The following is a 19097-nucleotide window of genomic DNA, read 5'->3' on the forward strand; positions in this document are numbered from 1 at the left end:
GCGTTTGTGGTCAGCCCTAGAGAGGCGGACAGACTCTGTCCATGCGATGCTGCTGCCCTGGGGCAGGACCTGGCATTTCCCTTCCCCCGTGTCCGTGACACTCCCGAGTTCCCAGGCCCCGGGGAACAGCTCTGGGGAACCGGAGCCACAGAACCGTGAGCGGCGATGAAGAAAAGAGCTCAACACACCACCCGGGCGGCAGCATCAGCCGAGGCCGACCGGGGCTGAACCGCCCGGGAGAGTCTGGGCGGGAAGATCCCAGACTTGGGGTCAGACCTGCACCCTGGGAAACTGGGAGCTCTCACCGAGGGGTCATTGTCCCCGCCAGCCCTTCATTCAGGACGGCGCTGCGGGGCTGTGCGGGGTCTGTGCGGGGTCTGTGCGGGGCAGGTCTCGGCCCGGCGCCCCCCCCGGCCGCCCCAGCTGCGCCCGTCCGTCAGTGCCGCCCCCCCGGGCGGGGCCGCCCCGCGCTGCCCCTTTAAGGCAGCGCAGCCCCGCGCGCATTCCAGCGGCCGCGTCACCGTTCCGGGAAGCGGGTGGCGTCATCCCGCCGCCCCGTCATCCCGCGGCGAAAGGGGCGGGCGCTCGGAGACAAAGAAAGAATTAAAAATAGAAGGTGAGGGCGCGGGGAGCGCTGTGACCGGCGGGCGGGGCCGCGGCCCCGTCGGCCGTGACGTCACGGCGGGCGCGCGCCTGCGCGGCCCCGCGGGGCCATTTACGGGCGCTCCCGGGGGGCAGGTGACGTCATGCGGGTGCCGCGTCACGTCACGTGCGCGGGGCTCGGTCCCCGCATCCCCCTTCAAGGAGCGCGGGAATGGGGAACCGGGTCCCGGTCTAGCCCTGACCGCCCTCCGGAGCGGGGAGCCGCGGCTGCGGCGCTGGTTCCTGCCCACAGCCCTGCCTCTGAGTCATGGAAGGGGCAGCAGCTCCGGGTGGATTTATGGCTCACGAAACAGAGAGGAGGGTTCTTTGTGCGACACCTGGATTCCCCTATATTTGGCGTCAGCAGTGGAGCCGGCGGCGATGCTTAGCCCCCGTTTGTGGGGTGCTGTGTGAGAGGATAACTCTGTGTCACACTGAGAGCAAGAGCAAACAGCAAAGCCTGGTGCTCTCGCTGCATGCTGTGTGCTCTCCCAGTAGAGAAAAGCAATGTGTTACCCGGGGGGATAGTTTCTACGCCCACTGGAATGTGACATTCCCCACAATTATTACATAAGTGTCATGTCAAGGATGCCATTGATATTACGATCCTTCTCTTAACTACAGCATGACAGCAGTAGCTTATATCTAGAATCTTAAAAGGATGCTGTTTCATTTCTATTCCAGTTGCCAAGGCCGTCTCTGTCAAGAACAGCCTGAGGATGTTCTGTAGCCTTTGTGGTCATGTACTCTCTCTGTGAAGGACTGGCCTTGTCTCTTGTGGCTTTTTTCCAAGAATCAGATAATCTGAAAGGGTATTGGGCCACATATGCAGACAGTATTTGGTAGATGAGGCTTACACACTTGTTACTGTAACTCTATGTGTTTCAATATAAAGCTGCTGGGTCCTTTTGATCCCTTCTCCATGTGGCTTTTTGTGTGTTTGTGAAATTGTGCATAAAGGTTGGTGACTGTATGTCTGTTGCTTTCTGTAGTCTGTCCAGTCTGGCAGCTTGAATAGATCTTTAGCTTGAGTTGCCATTTTCTCAGCTTGTTTGAGTACAAGGAAAATGTTGTGAGCCATGTGAAACAAGGCTCACATGGCTCACATGAAGCTACATCATCAGCAAGTAGCTTCTGCTACACTAGTCGCTGTGAGCAGGTAACATAGACAAATTCACCAAGAGTTATGCAGTAAACACCAAATAAAGGTTCTTATAAAACACCTCTGAAGTAGCTTGAAATTTCTTGACGGCAAAATGAGCGTGCCAGCTTCTGTCCCCATGTGGCTGTGTCTGCATCAGCATGCGCTTGCTCTTAAGCTTTCATTTTATGTGAAAGGTAAAATTGTTAGACCAAACCTAGACTAAACTAATCTGAACTAATCTGTACTAACCTGAATTAAATCTCAAGTGCGAATATTTTCATTCCACAGTTTAACCAAGTAGTTAATTTGAGATTATTTCCCAGTGATTTTGGACAGGCTTAGCCAAGGTCTTGACTGGAAAATTGAAGGAAGTAGAGATTCAGCCCTTTTTGTGTGGCAATGCACTAGAAAAGGCAGTGAAGTGTTGGCAATCCTTCTTTTTCAGTCTTCCTTTGTGATAAAGCAGCCTATGTTTGCAGAGGTTGCATATCCCATTTAAAGGGCTTTGTTGTGCAGTGTGGTGATGGTGGTGCGCTACAGTGTAAACTTGAGCTAAATAGCGCTGTCCCAGAGCATTCCAAGGGAGGGGGGTGTGATTAGTAAAGGGTGGCTGTGTCTCCTATTAGACTGAGTCATGGAGGAATAGAAGAGAGAAGTGTGCAAGCTTACAAGGAACGCAAGCCTTTCTTCCTTCAAATGCTTTTAAAAAAATGAAATTCCAGAAGCCTGAATCAACGAATTTTGTCTGTTCCTAAAATCAGGATGATAAAGCTGTTCTCTATCAAAAACCTGGATTACTTCATTAGCTTTTGGAAATGTAATAGCTGCTACTTTTCTGTTAAGCTCTTTCTCATTACATGCTACTATGAATACACCTGTTAAACAAAATGGTGTTTGGACCAATATAATTGCTGGAAGTGTAACACAGCAGCCCCAGGATACGTTGTTGGTTCTGGAGATAACACTGCATCTCTTCTGAAGGGGGCATTTGCAAGGCTTACCTCATCATTTAGTCACCTGGATGACTGTATGCTGACAAGGAAACAGGCTTTTGTATGAGCTACCAGAATATCATTGCAAAGCTTACTGTAACTTGAAGAAAAAATCCGTACTGAGTGCACATCTTTGCAGGTGATGTATCCTATACTAGAACTTCCCTGCAAAATAGTTAAATAATCCTCTCGTCCTGGAAAAAGAGGCCTGTGACTTGAAGTGAAGCTTTCCTGGAATTTTCCATTTGCCCTTCGTGGCTTTCAGGTGGTGCCCTGTCAGAAACAATCTTCCTGGAAGTTTATGAGTACTGAGCAGTATCAGACTATGTATGAGTCTTGCATAATAAATGCCCTCTACAGCAGAGCTATGGATTTTCTACTCATTCCCATCCCATAATGTGATACTCTTGTTTTCAATATACTGAATGTCCTCGTGGATGGGATGAACCCAAAATGCTACCAGGCATTGGAATGGGCCTGTCAGCAGCTGGAGAATATTTTCACAAAGCACTCCAATTAAACCAATAGAGTACCTCCAAAACATAAGCCCAGAGCTTAACTTTTTTAACTCAGGTGAATGCCTAAAAACTGTTGTTTCGACAGAAACATGAATTTGACACCTAATTTTGTCATTATTCTTCCTGTCAGCTCTTTGCTTTCACACAGGTAATAATTAACAGCTGTTCTTTAAGTTCCCTTTTATCTGAAAACATCTGGCTTTTTAACATAATAAAGGTGTTTTAATTCTTATGAGACTTATGAAGGTCCATGTACATTTAACAAGTTAGATCTATTGATCTGATGAAAAAAGCGCACCATATATTTTCTATTGCCTTCTATCTCTGGAAACCATTTTCAGGGCAAACTAGAAGGAGTTTCTGGTGGAAGTTGGATGTATGTGTTCCCTGACTCAACAGGGCTCTTTGTTTTCAAGGAATAGAAATAAAGAGTTTCCTTTAATTATAAGCCTGAGGGCAGAGAGAAAGGAGGGGTGATTTCTGTTTCTCAGTATGATGTTTGTGATTTAGTTCTGCCTGGAGGAGTTGCAGTTTTGTTGCTAAATTATAATTGCACCTTTCCTGTGGCTATAGAGGAGATTTGGCAATGTTACACTTCTGATTTGTGGGAGCTCTCCAAAAAGGTAAAGAGGAGTTTCTTCTGTGACTTGAACATGCTACTTTCCTTCACAATCATGAGGATTTCCTTTTGGTATGAACCAGGGCTGAATGTCAAGTCAGTTCTTGCAGTCTGGCTTTTTCGTTCTGGAGAAAACATGATGCATTTGAAATGTATTTGAAATATCATTTTCTCATTAGATCGTTATGTTATGCAAGGTGGAGAATGGCAGTTACCCTTAAAGCTATTTATTACAATTTATTACACTGTGGTTGTGAATCTAATGAGGGAAGATGGGATTCAAGAAGGGACATGATGAAAGTTTTGTAGAAGTGGGCAAAGTTGGGATGATGAAGGTTTATGAGAACATTAATGTTTTAAAAAAGTTTACAGATCCCTCAGCGTGTACAGTTCTTGATCAGGCGTAGACACTAAGTCAGTATCCTGTAGTTTTCTTCATGGAGTCTCATGTTTTTCTAGCAATGCCAAAGTAAAGAATTCATGGCTTTTTGAGAAATGAAGGAGTCACCTTATCTTATTCCTTGGATGATAACAGCAGAATTATCAGTGATCATGATGATGCCTTTTTTCATGTAGAAAAGTGTATTTAAGATGTGAGCAAGAAACTTAGGATATGTGCAGTCTACCACAGGGTGTTTTAGGTAAGTTGTTTAATGCTTTCTGACAAAGACAGATAGTATGTTTTGTGTATCAGAGCAATGTGGTGAGCATAACCTTAAGACTGTTTATCATGCCAGTACCTCAGATAAATAGATATTGCGCATTAAAGGCTTCACCCATTTTTTTGACCTTTTACTACTTTCTGCAGCATCTGTATGAGCTGAAACAATATAGCTATTCATAGACTCTGCTGTAGTCTAATAGTCTCACAAATCTATTTATTCCATTTGTGGCATTTGTTACATGATTGAAAATTTGAATAACTTATCCACAAAGTTGCCTTTTTTATTCCTATTCACAAATCCCCGTAAGAGTTAAAAGCATTCAGCTCTAACAAATTTTTTGATGGTTTACTGTGCATTAATCAAAGTTAATTCATATAGTAAGGCTATCATAGCTTTTTATTTAACAATAAACTTCTTAATAAGTCTCTTAATTTCCAGCTGACATTTTGTCAATTGACCCAGTCCATGCACAAGGTCAGTGCAGGATTGTTACCTGGTAGCATTTATCATGACAGAATAAATGACAGAATTTACAAACTTTTTGTTGTTGCCACCGCTGTTTACCAACAGTGCAACTTGAAATTTTACATAAAATGTGATTCACAAGATTCAGAAATAGATTAAGCCCTATTGCTGCGTTCTCCATTCTTTCCTGTCCTCACTCGCCTCACTCCCCACCCCCAAATCAAAGTTTCCAAGACTGTAAAGTCAAAATGTTTCAGATAAATCTTCTTGGTGCTGCTCAGGCTCTTTGAAACTTTTTTTCAGTTCTGTTTGTTTCTTTAAGAACTTGTCACTTCCTCTGTATCCACTGGGTCTTTTTTTTTGTTTGCTCCAGAGTGATACTTGCCTTTATCTAGGACTGGATATTTAGTGGTCTGGAACTCTGGTGTTCAACTGTTATTAAAAAAATGTGGATAACTTTATTAAGTTCCCAAAGAAACAGCTGTAGTTTACTGTAAATCACAATGGGAAATATATTTCGCAAAGCAGGAACAGTTGTGTAAAGAAGTTTAAAACAAGTTAAAACCTCACTGTTTTCCCCAAGGGCTCCTGTTTTTATAACTGTTTAGGTTCATACATTCTTTGGAATTTGTCTTTGCTTCATAATGCCTTAGAAAATGTGAGAGGTTGAAAATGGACTCAATAGATCATGACTACCATTTTGAAACTTCCATAAACAACAGGGCACTGTGTACTGCAGAACATTTATCTAGTGAACACAGCTTAGCAGAGATCCTAAATCTGTTTCTCATTCAGTTGAATGCACAGCAGAAGCAAAACCAATGCACGAACATGTGTCAAAGCAATAGATTTAAACGTTATCAGAAGTGAACACCATACAGCTTACACTGGAGGAAAGGATTGTTGCTTCGTTAGAATTTAATCTTTCATTTAGTTGATTTTTCTGCATGTTTAAATCTCAATTTTTTTTTTGATTGAGTGATTCTGAGATGGTATCTTCTTTCTGCCCCACATTTAAAAGTAATGCAAATCAGATAAAGTTGTTTTCCAACTGGGACATGATGCTGTCCCTGTTGAGTTCAGTGACAGTTCTCACTAACTGAAGTGATGGAGGACTGGGTGTGTAGGTTCTTGGGTGGAAGACATTGGTCCTTCTTGTTTTCCTTTCTTCATATAGATTCATGAGTGACCAAAAGCCACAGGTTTAGCTACTAGAAAACACAACCTACACAATGCTAAAAGTGAAGATCATTTTAAAATTTGTTTGGTTACATTTGACTAGCTATTTTTAAGATCACTTCAATGTGCTGATTTTGTTTGTAGTCTACTGCTTTTCTTCCTAGTACCAGGTATGTAAAATGTATATTTCTGGTCTTGGATTTGTATTTGACTTTGGATAACTTCTTATGTTTATGTTGCTGTAAGCAGGGTGTTCTAAGGCTTTCTAATTAGCTTTTGTGTAATTTTGCATACTTTCTGGAACTGAGAGATTTCCTACAAAAGCTTGATTTCTTGATCATCCCAGCAACATCACTAACTTACTTCTCAAAAGACATTTCAGTGTTATCACGTGCCTAATTGTAATTTGTTTTTTTAAGCTTTTAAATTTGATCTGTGTTATATACAGCAAAACAGTTTTTAGGGATTGAGTTGCATACTGCTTGAATGTTATTCAAAACTCTACTAAAAACTTACTTAATTTTCATATAATCTATCGTTGGTTTATTAGCATTTTAGAAACATGGCTTACAATAATTTGTCATGATAGTATATGTCCTAAAAGCCCTTTGTAATCTGGAAAAATAATTATTTTTTTTTAACTTCTGTGCTACATGAAACAGAGTACTTAAAAATAAGTCTGATTTTGCTTTAACTTCTCTGATTCAGATTGCTTTTAATAACTGTGATTACAGTGTAGTATCCTGCCTGCCTTCTGGGTAGTTATGCCATCTTTAGTGCAATCTTTGTAAGGGCTTGAGAATGCAGATGAAGAAAGACAGGGTTTATTCTTTTGCTACTTGACAACTGCTGCAGAGTTTTGTTTTTTCATGATTGCTGTTCTGCTTAAAAGCTAAGTTATTTTGCACCGAAAAGAAACAGTTTGAGAGCTGTTGAAAATAAGAGTGTATCTGTAATAAAGGTTATTATGATTAATTTTCATGCTTGTTCTCTGAAAAATATAATTTCAAATCTCAAAAGGCATATGGTTGTTTACTTAATGATCCCTTAGAATATGTTCTTGTGTCACTGAGATCAGTGATAACAGGATGAGGTAAGAATTGATTATTAAAGGTAAGATTTTGAAGTTCTTTGAGCATTTTAGCACTAGTGGATGATATTCTGCACCAAATAAAGTAGAAATTATCACTTATTTCAGAATGAGTTAGCGTGAGGCTGAGTTTGTTGAAAAGGCCTGTTTTCACTCGACTTGGAATATGAGGATTATCTGTTGACAAATGTATTTAAACCAAACTGGTGTGAATACAAACCAGATGTTTCTTGGGTACATTTTTATAGTATATTTGAACCATACAACAAGGTGACACATTTTTCTAATCAGTATTCCTGATTTTGTGTGGAGGAAATATATATTCTAAGTGTCACTTTGCAGGTTCTTGTCCAGTTGCAAATAGCAATCTTGTACAATATTGAGTGCAGCAATGAAAATCTAGATAAAAAATAGAATTACCATCTGTATAAAAGAAAATAAATCATGTTGCTGTAAAACAAATAAGCATTCTTTTAAGATAATTTTCAGCAATCATGTTAAAAGACTAGGTTAAATCTTGATTTCACTGAGCACACAAGAGGCTGTCAACGAGTAGCTGATGTCTAACAGAGAATCTAGGACTGAAAACCATGTTAGTTTTGTGTGTTCCACACCTACTTGCATTGATTCAGAGATACCTTCATGTTATAAAACTTTCAATGTCCTGTTTATTTGCTTCCTGTAAACCCTCCAAGTGTGACAGTGGAGATAATGAATGCCCCCAATCTTACAGTCTCTTCTCCTCTCATGAATGTTCTTCACAGGGCCAAGGCAGAGGTGCGACATAATCCCTTCCCTACAGGAGTGAGTTAGCTGCACCCATAGACTATGGTATTGGAATGTTTTAATTCCATAGCTGTTGATTTATAGTATTTCTAGTAACAGGAGCAAGGGATATTAGTTGGAGTTGGTTTTCCTTTTTTTTCCCCCCACTTGATGTTTCACAAAGCTTGACAGTTTATGGTTTATTGTGGTCTCTAGCATTTGTAACAAATCTTTTATGATGATGGTGCTCATATTAACAATAAGACCTACAATTTGGACAACTAATTACTGTCACTTTAATGTGTTGTAATGTTAACTCTTGATTCATTCAGTCACGGCTGTTAATATGGTTGGGAAGATGACCCTCATGGTCTTTGCCTGGTTTTGCTCAGTTCTTAGGTTCATAAAAGAGCATCTCTCCCAGAATTGAATTATAAATTTATGGTGGAAAGTAGTAAATTAAAAGAGGGAAGTCAGAGAGAAGAAATACTTTCTACCCTTTCCTCAAGGTCTCCTTTAATTTTCATTGTATGATGCAATATGCAGAGAACATGCTGAAAGGCACTAGTGTCCTTTTTCAGATATCTTCAGATACCTTTTCTCAAAAGCTTAATGGTTTACCAAGAATCCTTATAACATCTGACACTGGAGGTGACCTGAGGTTTTCCAAGTTACTCTGGCAGTTGTGTTAGTGAAGTATTGCATAACTTTCAAATAGGATGGTATGTCCTTCCTGCTTGTATCCCCTTTCTGAGAGCTTCCATTTTAGGGTGTTGAGTATTAGTTCATTTTCTCATAACTGATGTTATGATAATACAGGGTATGAGTTGTACATAATATTTGACTGTGTACAGGTGAGTGCACACTGGAATCAGAACTTTACAGAGATCAAATGAGTCCTTTTCTGAAATACACTGTGCATGTCTATTGCATCTCATTGTGCACATGGAGAGATACCAAAGTTCTGAATAAGCTCATGGTAGCCATGTGTCATGACAGTGTGCCCAGTTTGGGTCTTTGAGGCACAGTGCTGTTGTGAATAGTTGAGTTCCTACTGGAACTATGGCTGAGACAATATACAAGCTCATATTGCAGAGTACAAACTTTAACATTTATGAAACTGGGAAGTTCTGGTTCTTTCCTGTGTCCTTTTCTAAACATGTTATATGATATGCTTACCTTGTTCTATTTAGATAAATTAGATAAGAATATGAGCTGGCCATAAAAATGTAATAACAACTTGGCCCTGTACACTCAACTATAGATATGTACAATGTAGTACAAAAATATATTTGGCGTTTTTGTGCTTGTGTATCTTTGTCAGTATACAGTTCATCAGCACAAAAGGTGTGTTTGTGCAGCAGTCTTGTTTAGGTTTGATCATATTTTTTTTCCTCTACTTGGTGATGTTAATGCCTTGCAGAAAGGCAAGAGCATTTTAAATAACATCAGCTTGTTGGGTGAATAGGCCATAAGTATCAGCAGATACACTAACAGGTCTCCAACAGTGACAGTGGTTTCTAGCGTTGTTTGCGAAGTCTGGGTATATAAAGTCTAAACAACATGAAGCTGAAACAGGTGCCAGATTTACTGGCAGTTAACTCTGTTTGTGAGTGCTCAGAAGTCTGACTATTTGCAGACAATATGTCAGTTTGGGAACTTCAGTCATCCTTATTTAGCAGATACCCAAGGGTTTGGTGTCAGTTGTCCTGGGGCTGGGTTGTTTTTGCGTCGTGATCCAAGTGCTACTGAAAGCAGCTTTGATTAGTTGATCACTGTATGACATAATAAGCGTGTGTTTGATTAATTCTCTGCAGTTCTAAGTATGTGCCCACACGTAACGGAGGACCATCAGTGGCTGTTGTCACTGTTAGTCAGTTTGCAGTACTACCCCAGTCTTATGTTCGGGCTGAAACCCCCAGTCCTGCACAGTATTACAAATAAGCCATGTAAACAGAAAGTTCTTGTCACATAATTGGGCTAAGTAGGAGCAACATTTTCTAAACTTGAAACTTTCCCAAAGTCATGGGCACAGATTCATGTGATATGTTACAAAAGTTGCTGACTTCATTGTTTGGTTTTTGAACATGACTTTCAACTTGTAGACAGCTGAAGGTTACTGCAGCCTGTAAGCAGAAGGGCACAAAGGGCAGGGTGTTGCATAGCGATTTGTGCTATGACTCAGCTTTTGCTGAAAGTAATACTCATTTGGTTTCTCCCACTTCCTCCTGATTATCAAGAAGTGCCCTACAGCACTGCAGCAAAGAAATACTGCCTGTTCAAAGAATACTTTCAAAACTTATTAGAAATAGTGAACTGCAGGAAAGTAAAGCAGTAACTAGTACTGTCCCTTTCTTAGCTGTGAAGTTTGGGGGAAGTACACACGCTACAATGTTATTTCTTAGTTTAGGGGCAAAATGTTTGTCTCTTCTTGTATATAGATGTCATAAAACTTTGGACAAAGACGAAAACTTTCTAACAAATATTTGCTGGACAGTATTGTCTTACTGAGGAGATAAAGTGTCAGCTTATCATAAGTTTTTATATTACCTTACTATTACATTACCTAAATCGCCTTAAAATTTGTGAATAGTATGCAAAATATAGTAGGGAGTCACATGTTTTTGTATCGTTGCAAAGCACTGTCACTTTGAGGGTTGATGCAGACTTGGTAATGTTCGTACCTTCTAAATAGACTGTGATTCTCAGGATCGATGAAGTGCCTTTTGAAAGTCATATAAAGAAGAAGTATAAGCACGATCAGAGTATCAGTCTTCTTTTTTAGAATTTCCTGCTCTATGAGGTGCCTTCTGCCTTTTTTTCCATTTCACCATGTATATCCATCAGTAGTTTCACATGATGGAATGGATAACAGGTCAGAGTGGTATCTACTCTGATCAAAAGCACCAAAAAGTACTCATTCCACTTGGTGCCAAGAAAAATCTATCGCTAATGCTCAGTAGATGCCTCAGCCAAGAGTGGAAGAGATGTATCTACTCCAAAAACAAGATATGAAAAGGTTAGGAAGTAGTTTTCCCTTCTACATGTGTGCATAGTAGACATCCCTGTCCCTATAATGTTCTTCACAATGGAAATTATTGCTGTCTTTGAGAATTCTATACAGATAAAAGTAAGTATAAAGGAACCATTGAATAGCTTTTTAAGTATAAATGTGCATCTCTTAGGGAGGATGGGCTACTTTTTCTGTAGTAGCAATGCTTATTGTCTCTCTGATTAATGTTGTTGTCTTCAAGCCTAGGAAAATAAATGTATTGAAGTAGACTGGAGAGTGTCTTTCATTCTATGCGGTAAGGTTGCTCTAATTCTTTATTAAGAGGCAATTAGATAACAAAGCACATCTTAGAATATTGTCTCTACTCAAAGATTAAGTTTTTAGAAGGAACGTTTTCTGATGGAATTTCTTTAATCTTCTTGGGTATTGGTATTTTTTTTTCATAAAATCTTGCTTCCTACTTGAGGAAAAAAAAGGAATAGGTAATAACTGTAACAGATAGATTTTATTTCTTTCTTACTAGCATGTCTTACTGATTCTAGTACTAGAATCAGTACGTGATTCTTGTACTGATTCTACATTTAGGAGCCTTTTTTTGGTCTGCCTTATCCCCTGATATCTGCACATGGGGTAAGAGAGCAGAAAGGTCTTTTCTTCCTTCTCTGTACACTGTTGCTCTGTCTCTTCTCCTTGCAGTCTCTCTAGCATCCTGCCTCTGCATTTCTGGCCCCTGTACACAGTCTGAGCATGGAAGTCATTTGAGGGGAGGGAGGAGTCAGGGTACTTTTGTGTATGGATATCCAGCTCTCTTGTAATAATTTATAAGGACTGCATCAGGAGCACAAATTGTGGAATTTGGAGAACTGCCCTAAGTTGTGCTGATGGTTGTACATGACCCTGACCCTCGCTGAGGAAGGCGCAAGCCACCTCCCTTACATGGTTCCACCACTGCTGGCGTAGAACAGCAATGAATCTGAGTTGATGTGGACAATCTGTAGGTGCTGAGAAACAACCACTGTGAACTTGACTCCCGTTGCTGTTGTTGGGGTTTTTTTCTGCTGTGTAACTCGTCCTCACGTTAGCCTAAACAGGTACCACAGTATAAATAATGTGCGTGAGATAATGTGTCCGTTCAAGAAATGCACTCACTTTTGTGTGGCAGGGTGAACTCGGGTGCATGCTTCCTGGGTTCTTTTATTACAGTGGATTTTGCTACTGTCTGAGTTGTTAGTGGATTTTTTATTCTGGAGACATGGGAGTAATTGTGAACAATTGTGAAACGCTAATAGCATATAAGCATTGTAAGCAAGTAACCACACTAGGAAGTGGTGGTGTGAGTTGTGTAAATTGACCTTTACCTGTCCTTTAATTTTCCGGTGCCATATCAAGCTGGGTTGTTGGGTTTTTTAATGTATAGATAGGACTTAAATTGAGATCAATATTTAACTTGCAGCTTGAACCAAGATTATAGCAAAACTCAATCTGATATCAAATTTCAAAGGAATCTGCAGGAGAGTGTCTCTTGGATCAAATAGTAATGGTTGATCTGACATTCGAGTCTCATCCCTGTATGGACCTTTTGAAGAATGAAACTATTAATTCCTGTAAACATAAAGGCAAAACCTGGGGAAGGGAGGGCACTGATCATCCAAGCATGTACTCTGAATCAAAGGCTACAAAGAAGCATAGGTATATATTTGATTTGCTAATCTTGTGTAAGGATTCAAATTGTACTGCTGTTGTAAAACTTTCAATTCCATTGAGCTTCCAACTGCCAAAAATAGACCATTTTGTTAGACCATCTCTGAGCATTGTGCTGCCCCACCTACATCTCTGCAAATATCCCAGAAAATTATTCCAAAGCTAGAATAGGCATGTCTAGATTATATTGCAGCCAGTGTTATGACTGTATTTATAATTACTGTAAGTTAACATAATTTTTTCCTTTATGAGGACAACTCTTGGAAAAACTTCTCTTTCTCTTTGATTTTATTGTTTCTGTTGGTGTAAGATAAAAGTCACTCAGACTAAAGGAGAACAAAAGTTTTTTTCTCATGGAAAAAAAAATGATATGCTGGTATGAACACATCTTACATGAAAAAAAGTGCGTCGGTTGCACTTCACACTTTTCGAATTCTAAGCGCTGATGTACACAAGAGGTTTTAAAGTAACTTCAAAAAGGACCTTATGATGCATACATCCTGGGTAATTCTGGACCTTCTAATTACAGCGTTATTTTTACACATACCCAGATTTAGCCACGTATAGATCAGTAGATCTTCTGTTGTAGGGGAGTGACATAGCAAGCAGTATAGAATGTAAAACTGAAATGGGCCATATTGAATTAATCTTTAGTGTTCAACTTAAATTCATAAAGATTCTTAAATACACTTATTCTCAAAAGGTAAGAATTCTAATGCTGCAATTTATAGTAGCAAAAAATTACTTGCTGGAATACTAAGTGACCTGAACTTTTCTAGTCTATCATTTAATCTAAATGTATTTACCAATGGCTCAAAAAGCGTTTAATGTTAAATAAAACTACATGCTCAAAAATCACTTGACTGAGGTACAATGTGTTTAGCGAATAGCCAATTTAAGACCCAATGTGAACAACCACCAAAAATATGGTTTAATGCGTGTGGTAGTTTGGCTTTATGAGTATGTTTTCTGGGAGCCACCAGTGTGCTGAATTTCCATTAGTTTCCCATGTAAAAACGATCTTTCTCTCTTTCCTTCATAGCTGCACATCTGTATCCATGGCCACCTTCATGAATCTGAGTTTACCTCTTGGCTGCATGCACTGGGGGATTCTGTTGGCATAAGCAGAATATAACTATGCCCTGGAAAAAATAGGATTTCTGGATCCTTGTTTGTTCCCTGTACTGGATGTGCATTGCCTGTTCTTTCATTGCTCTGAATGCTGAGCAGACATTACATTTAAATATTAATCCTGCATAGATAACTCTTCTTCCTAGGTCAGCAGGAATGTTCATGGAAGGGCTTGATACAGTTCTGCATTTCCACTTTCAGTAACTGTTGAAATGACCATCTCTTTTACCTGATAATGTTAATTTTTCACATGAAATCAGGCAGTTCTGTTCTATTTGATGACACCAGTTCAGAAATAAAATATTTTTTTCTTAATGCAATGCCGTATACATTATTCATAATTGTAAAGCATAGTTACTTAATCAAATACATCTCAAAATACCTACAGAACTGTTCAGGTTAACCGTCCAGTCTAATGCATCATCTGTGCCTATGCTAATCTAAAACTTTATCTCATCTGCCAGGTTTTTCACTAGGTAATGTCATACTCACTGTATTTTGCATAACAAGTTATTTGGGGTTTTTAATGCATAAAATGTAACAAGCATTGTTTTAATGAGCATATGGATGTGCTTCTCCATATGAGGGGGATATCAGTGGGAGTGCAGTTGTTAGAATAGGATCAGATACTCTGTTCTGTATGGTAGCTACAGTGTCTGTTTTTAAGATAGGTTGGATACAAATTCCAGATTACAATCGCTATGTTTCAATGAACCTTTGTATTAATATACCTTGCTATACAAACCACTGTGTTCATATACATTCTTTACCAAGCTGGTGTTCTAGAGAGCACCAATCATACAGTTTGGTAACAAGTAATTTATTTAATGCATATGTATGAATACACATAAAACTACTGGTTTTATCTATAACTTACTGCTATTCCAACGGATTTAATATGATCAGTTGTAAATTAGATTAATTTATCAAGTTTAGTATTTTCTGTATGAATTTCTAATCAAGAAAGTTCTATCGTGAAGAAAAATAATCCAAGAAAGTTATTAAAAAATATCCAACACAGATAATTAATTTATTTCCTTGTAGTGGATGTTGCCTCACATGCAAATGGAACCTTTTTTTAGAATTGCAGAGCATATTACAAAAACAACAGTCATTTACAATAAATATTTAGTTTTCAGTCTTGTGTTCCAGTAAGGCTGTTCGGAAAGAAAACAAGTATTGGGATTTTGTATTACTCACTGTGTAGGTAATTCCTAATCTCTGAAGAATATACATTCTACAGTCCTTGGAAAGTACACTGTTGACTGTGTAGGAGATATTGGAATTGCTTATGGTGTTACCAAACACTTGATTAGTAAATAATGCTCTACCTAAGAGAATTTTGCTTACAGAGAAATTCCTTGTTAGGAATGGTATACCACAGGCTTAAATGAGAACATGTTATGTTTTTCTCAAATCTGTGATCTGGAATGGCAGCATAGAATGGAGTTATGCTGTGCCAGAAGCTCTTAGTAAAATCCCAAACCCCCACAGAATATATTTAGTTTCATCTTTTGTTAAGCAAGGCTCATCCATGCTTGCAAATCTCTTTAAAAGATATTACTGTTATTACTGATGTGGATGTCTGGAAAATGTGTGTTAACTAACGTATACAAACATGCAGACTACGTATTTCTGATGTTGAAATAGTACAGTTAATGAAATTACATGATTCTGTGGCAAGACCAGCAAAAATGTAATTATTCAGAGGCAGGGTTGTGAATTATTTTGATTGGATTTTGGCATTAAACTTGAAGTTAGGTTTGTTTCATGAAGCAGAAAGTCTGCTTTTGGAATGAGATATATGTAAACTTGTTCACAGTATTTCCTCTCACTACCAATCATTCTTATACCATGTGTTCTAAACTAAACAATCTAGATTCCAGATGAATGTTGGTGTCTACACTACAAACATCTGGTTTATCATACTTTAGTACTGGTGAGAGATTTCCTCTTTTCAACTCTGAGTTGTCTATGGAAAAATGTTCTGTCTGTGAATTGATCAGGTCTCATTATCCTCAGTTACTCTGACTTCAGCACAAATGTGGGTGTTTTAAATCAAGCCTTGCTGTGTTGATAGCATTTGAGGTTGCCACTGCTCTTGACAGGAATGTTTTCAGGTTTTCGTAGGTCAGTGTAATAAATAGGTTTTTATAACCTGCTTTACCTAATTTAATAATTGTTTAAATATATTTTTGCCTTATCTGGGTTACTCCTCCTCCTATAATCCTATATGTTTGAAAGTTAGCTGTAGAAACCTTTGCTAAGCTTCTCATAGTATGACTTTCTTCATGGAAGTCACGTCTCATATTTAGTTGCTTACTTCATCAGGCTTATTTGCTTAAATGCTCTGCTATGTCAGTGCTTAACAATTTAATCCTTAACAACACTTAAGAGTATTGCATCACCTATATAAGATTTAGAAAGCTGGTGGCCAGGCTGGATAATTCTAGGAACCCAGTTTCTGTATTAATCTGAGAACTGTGGGTTAATGGTCGTTCTCTCAGACAAGTTAATTTTCCCTCTCTGTTTTATATCTGGTTTGAGCCTTCGAGAGTTTGGAATTTTCTGAAAAAAGCTGGGAACAGGGGTTGTTCTCTGAAATGTATGAAGAAGGCAGGATCAAAGTTTGTAAATAAGAATTCTGCATAGAATCGAATACATGGCTTTTATTAGAATACTTGTTGAGGTTTTATATTACAGTTGTGAGATTAAATTCACTCTATCAAATGAGAAACAAATTGCAGTCTCCTTTGTGCGAGGATCTGTCACCTTATATAAGCATAGATTCAGGACTTTCTTTAAGCCCACATCCAGTGGCTTTTTTATCACACTTTTTGTTTTTCTGCCCTGAGTATATATCAGGAAGGATACCGTTACATAGGCTTTCCAAAAGATTTCCATTTTGCAATGAACTTGGTACCAGGCCTCTGACAAAATTCAGAAAATGTATTCAGCTGTATTTATTGATTCAACAGAATGATATCAGTGATACTGACTGAGCAAAATGCGGTCTAACACTCAAGACATTAACATTTCTGACTACAGTGTCTTAATTTTTAATGAAGCCATACCATTTATTCCAAAATTTCAAGGAATACCCTCAGTATAATTTTGATATTTTCAACTGATTGCGTTTATATATGAAAAATCTAGTTTCTGTTCAGTTTATTTGATTTTATTTCATGTGTCTTAGCCTCCTGGAACATTTCTAGGTTGTCAAGCAAAGAAAGTCAGAAGGACTCATGTAAAACAGAAAAGTAGGGACTTGTGATTTAGGGGTAAGCAATAACAAAAGGCAAGCAAAGTAATAGTTGTTGAAATGGATGGAATTAGGATTGGTGAAATGAGGATTCTGGTATGATTTCTTTCTGTTGTAAGAAAACATGATTTTTCAAATGTAAAATGTTTTCTTAGAATAAAAAGAATTCTTGTCATCTTGTGGAGAAGCAGATGAGCTACTTCATTTAAATTCTGTTTTCCAGCCAAGCAAGCAAGAGCCTGAGGGAAGTATGGAGACACATTTATTTCATTTACAAAAATGCAGCTATTATATCTTTATTTTCAAGGCCTCCTTGCGCAGGAAGCTTCTGGGTCTGAAGATCAACATTCACTGCTTCATGTGTCCCAGACTGAAAGATATTCCACATATGATGTCTTGTAACATCTTGCAGGGAGACACTTGGAGACAACTTACGCATTTCTCCCTATGCAGGGTTTCATTTTGCCACTCTACTGTGGAAAGAACTACTGCCATTAGACAAACTGTTTGGATTGGGAAAGTGCTAAGAAATCCATCTAGCTACTTGAAGTGTAGTCAAAAAATTGCAGGGCTTTGTCCTTGTGAAGCAGCATCCTGCTGTTCCAGTCCTTTCTGCTAGCACAAATGCCTTTATGTGGACTGATTTACTTTTAAGGCAGTTATGTCAGACATGTTTCATATGTCACATTGTGCTTTATTGCTGGAATTAATCCACTTCTGACTTTTTAGGTTAAATGAATAGCATTGTTGAAAAATGCAAGCTGCCCCTGGCTTGATTATAATAAGCTTGTATGACCATGATCATGATGACACCTAGAGTTTGTCAGTCTCCAGCAATTTGAGCAAGGAATTGTGAGGCTTGGAAAGTTGGAAAATGAAATTATGCCTTTCTTGGTCCTTCTAGAATGTAACCCATTTGTCTTTCACGCATCTTCTACTTCTTAAAGATGACTTATTAATTATATGGGGTTTAAAAGTCAGAGCATTATATAGTTCCTTCCTGTTTCAACATTTCACAAAATGGTAGTAATATACAGACTATTCATGGAAAAGTTATAATAAGTTAACAGTACAGTGATTCCCTAATGGGTGTGTTTCGAGGAGTTATAAAGAACAAATAACAGTGCATCAGCCTCATGCTTAAAATAGGTTCATGGTGCATATGATTAAGTGACACGACTCACACAGTTTTTATTACTGCGCTCTGATTTTTATCACATTTTGTGAGTTAAGGTTGATTAGCTTCAATAAAAACTTGGACAAGAAACATTCACCGACACTTTCTGTGTTTTAGGAATTGATATTAAAAATTTGGTATTTGAGAATCACTCTTCAAGGAAGGTGCAGTGGAAAGCTGTGATACAGAGGTGTCTTGGAAAGAAGCCATTTGTGGTTCAGTAGAGATTCTTTTCAAGGTTGTTAACCTCTATATCCTTAAATTATGTTTATATAGCCACCTGAATTATTTCTGCAGTTTCAGCTGGAATACATTCCCTAACCAAAACAGTTGTGTAACACAGCTTTTACCATTTGCCCTGTGGATGCTTACCTTTCAGTTACAGCTGAAGTAAGCTCTGGCTAATTTCTAATATAGTTGCACTGGTTAAAATTTTTCATACTCATGTGTTTGAATATTAATTAGGGGTTTAGGCTTATTAATGTTGTTATTACTGCATTTTGTCAAGACATAGGGCTGTCATCCAAGAAGTCTCTATCTGTTGGTTTACAATCTTGCCTGAGGGTTGACAACTGTTTTGTTCTTAGAATCTGGAGTGTATCTGTTGTAATCAACTGTTGTTGCTAAAATGTTTAAATCTGTAATGTAAATGCACTGGAGGACTATGAAAGATGCATTGTTTTCTACTGGATATAATTAAATTTCAGTATTTTTTTAAAATGAATACATGTTAT

At 38.6% G+C, this 19097-nt stretch overlaps 1 long non-coding RNA gene across 1 annotated transcript in view; it reads left to right on the forward strand.

Annotated features, from left to right (window-relative positions):
* Positions 1–497: 497 nt before the first annotated feature.
* Positions 498–19097, forward strand: part of LOC108495694 — a 56056-nt gene continuing 37456 nt past the window's right edge. The window contains exon 1 of the long non-coding RNA XR_001874209.1: positions 498–616. This is a non-coding gene — a long non-coding RNA (uncharacterized LOC108495694). The remainder of the gene's footprint in view (positions 617–19097) is intronic.

This window comes from Lepidothrix coronata, unplaced genomic scaffold, assembly GCF_001604755.1.
Source record: "Lepidothrix coronata isolate B3197 unplaced genomic scaffold, Lepidothrix_coronata-1.0 Scaffold33, whole genome shotgun sequence".
NCBI classification, from domain to species: Eukaryota; Metazoa; Chordata; class Aves; order Passeriformes; family Pipridae; genus Lepidothrix; species Lepidothrix coronata.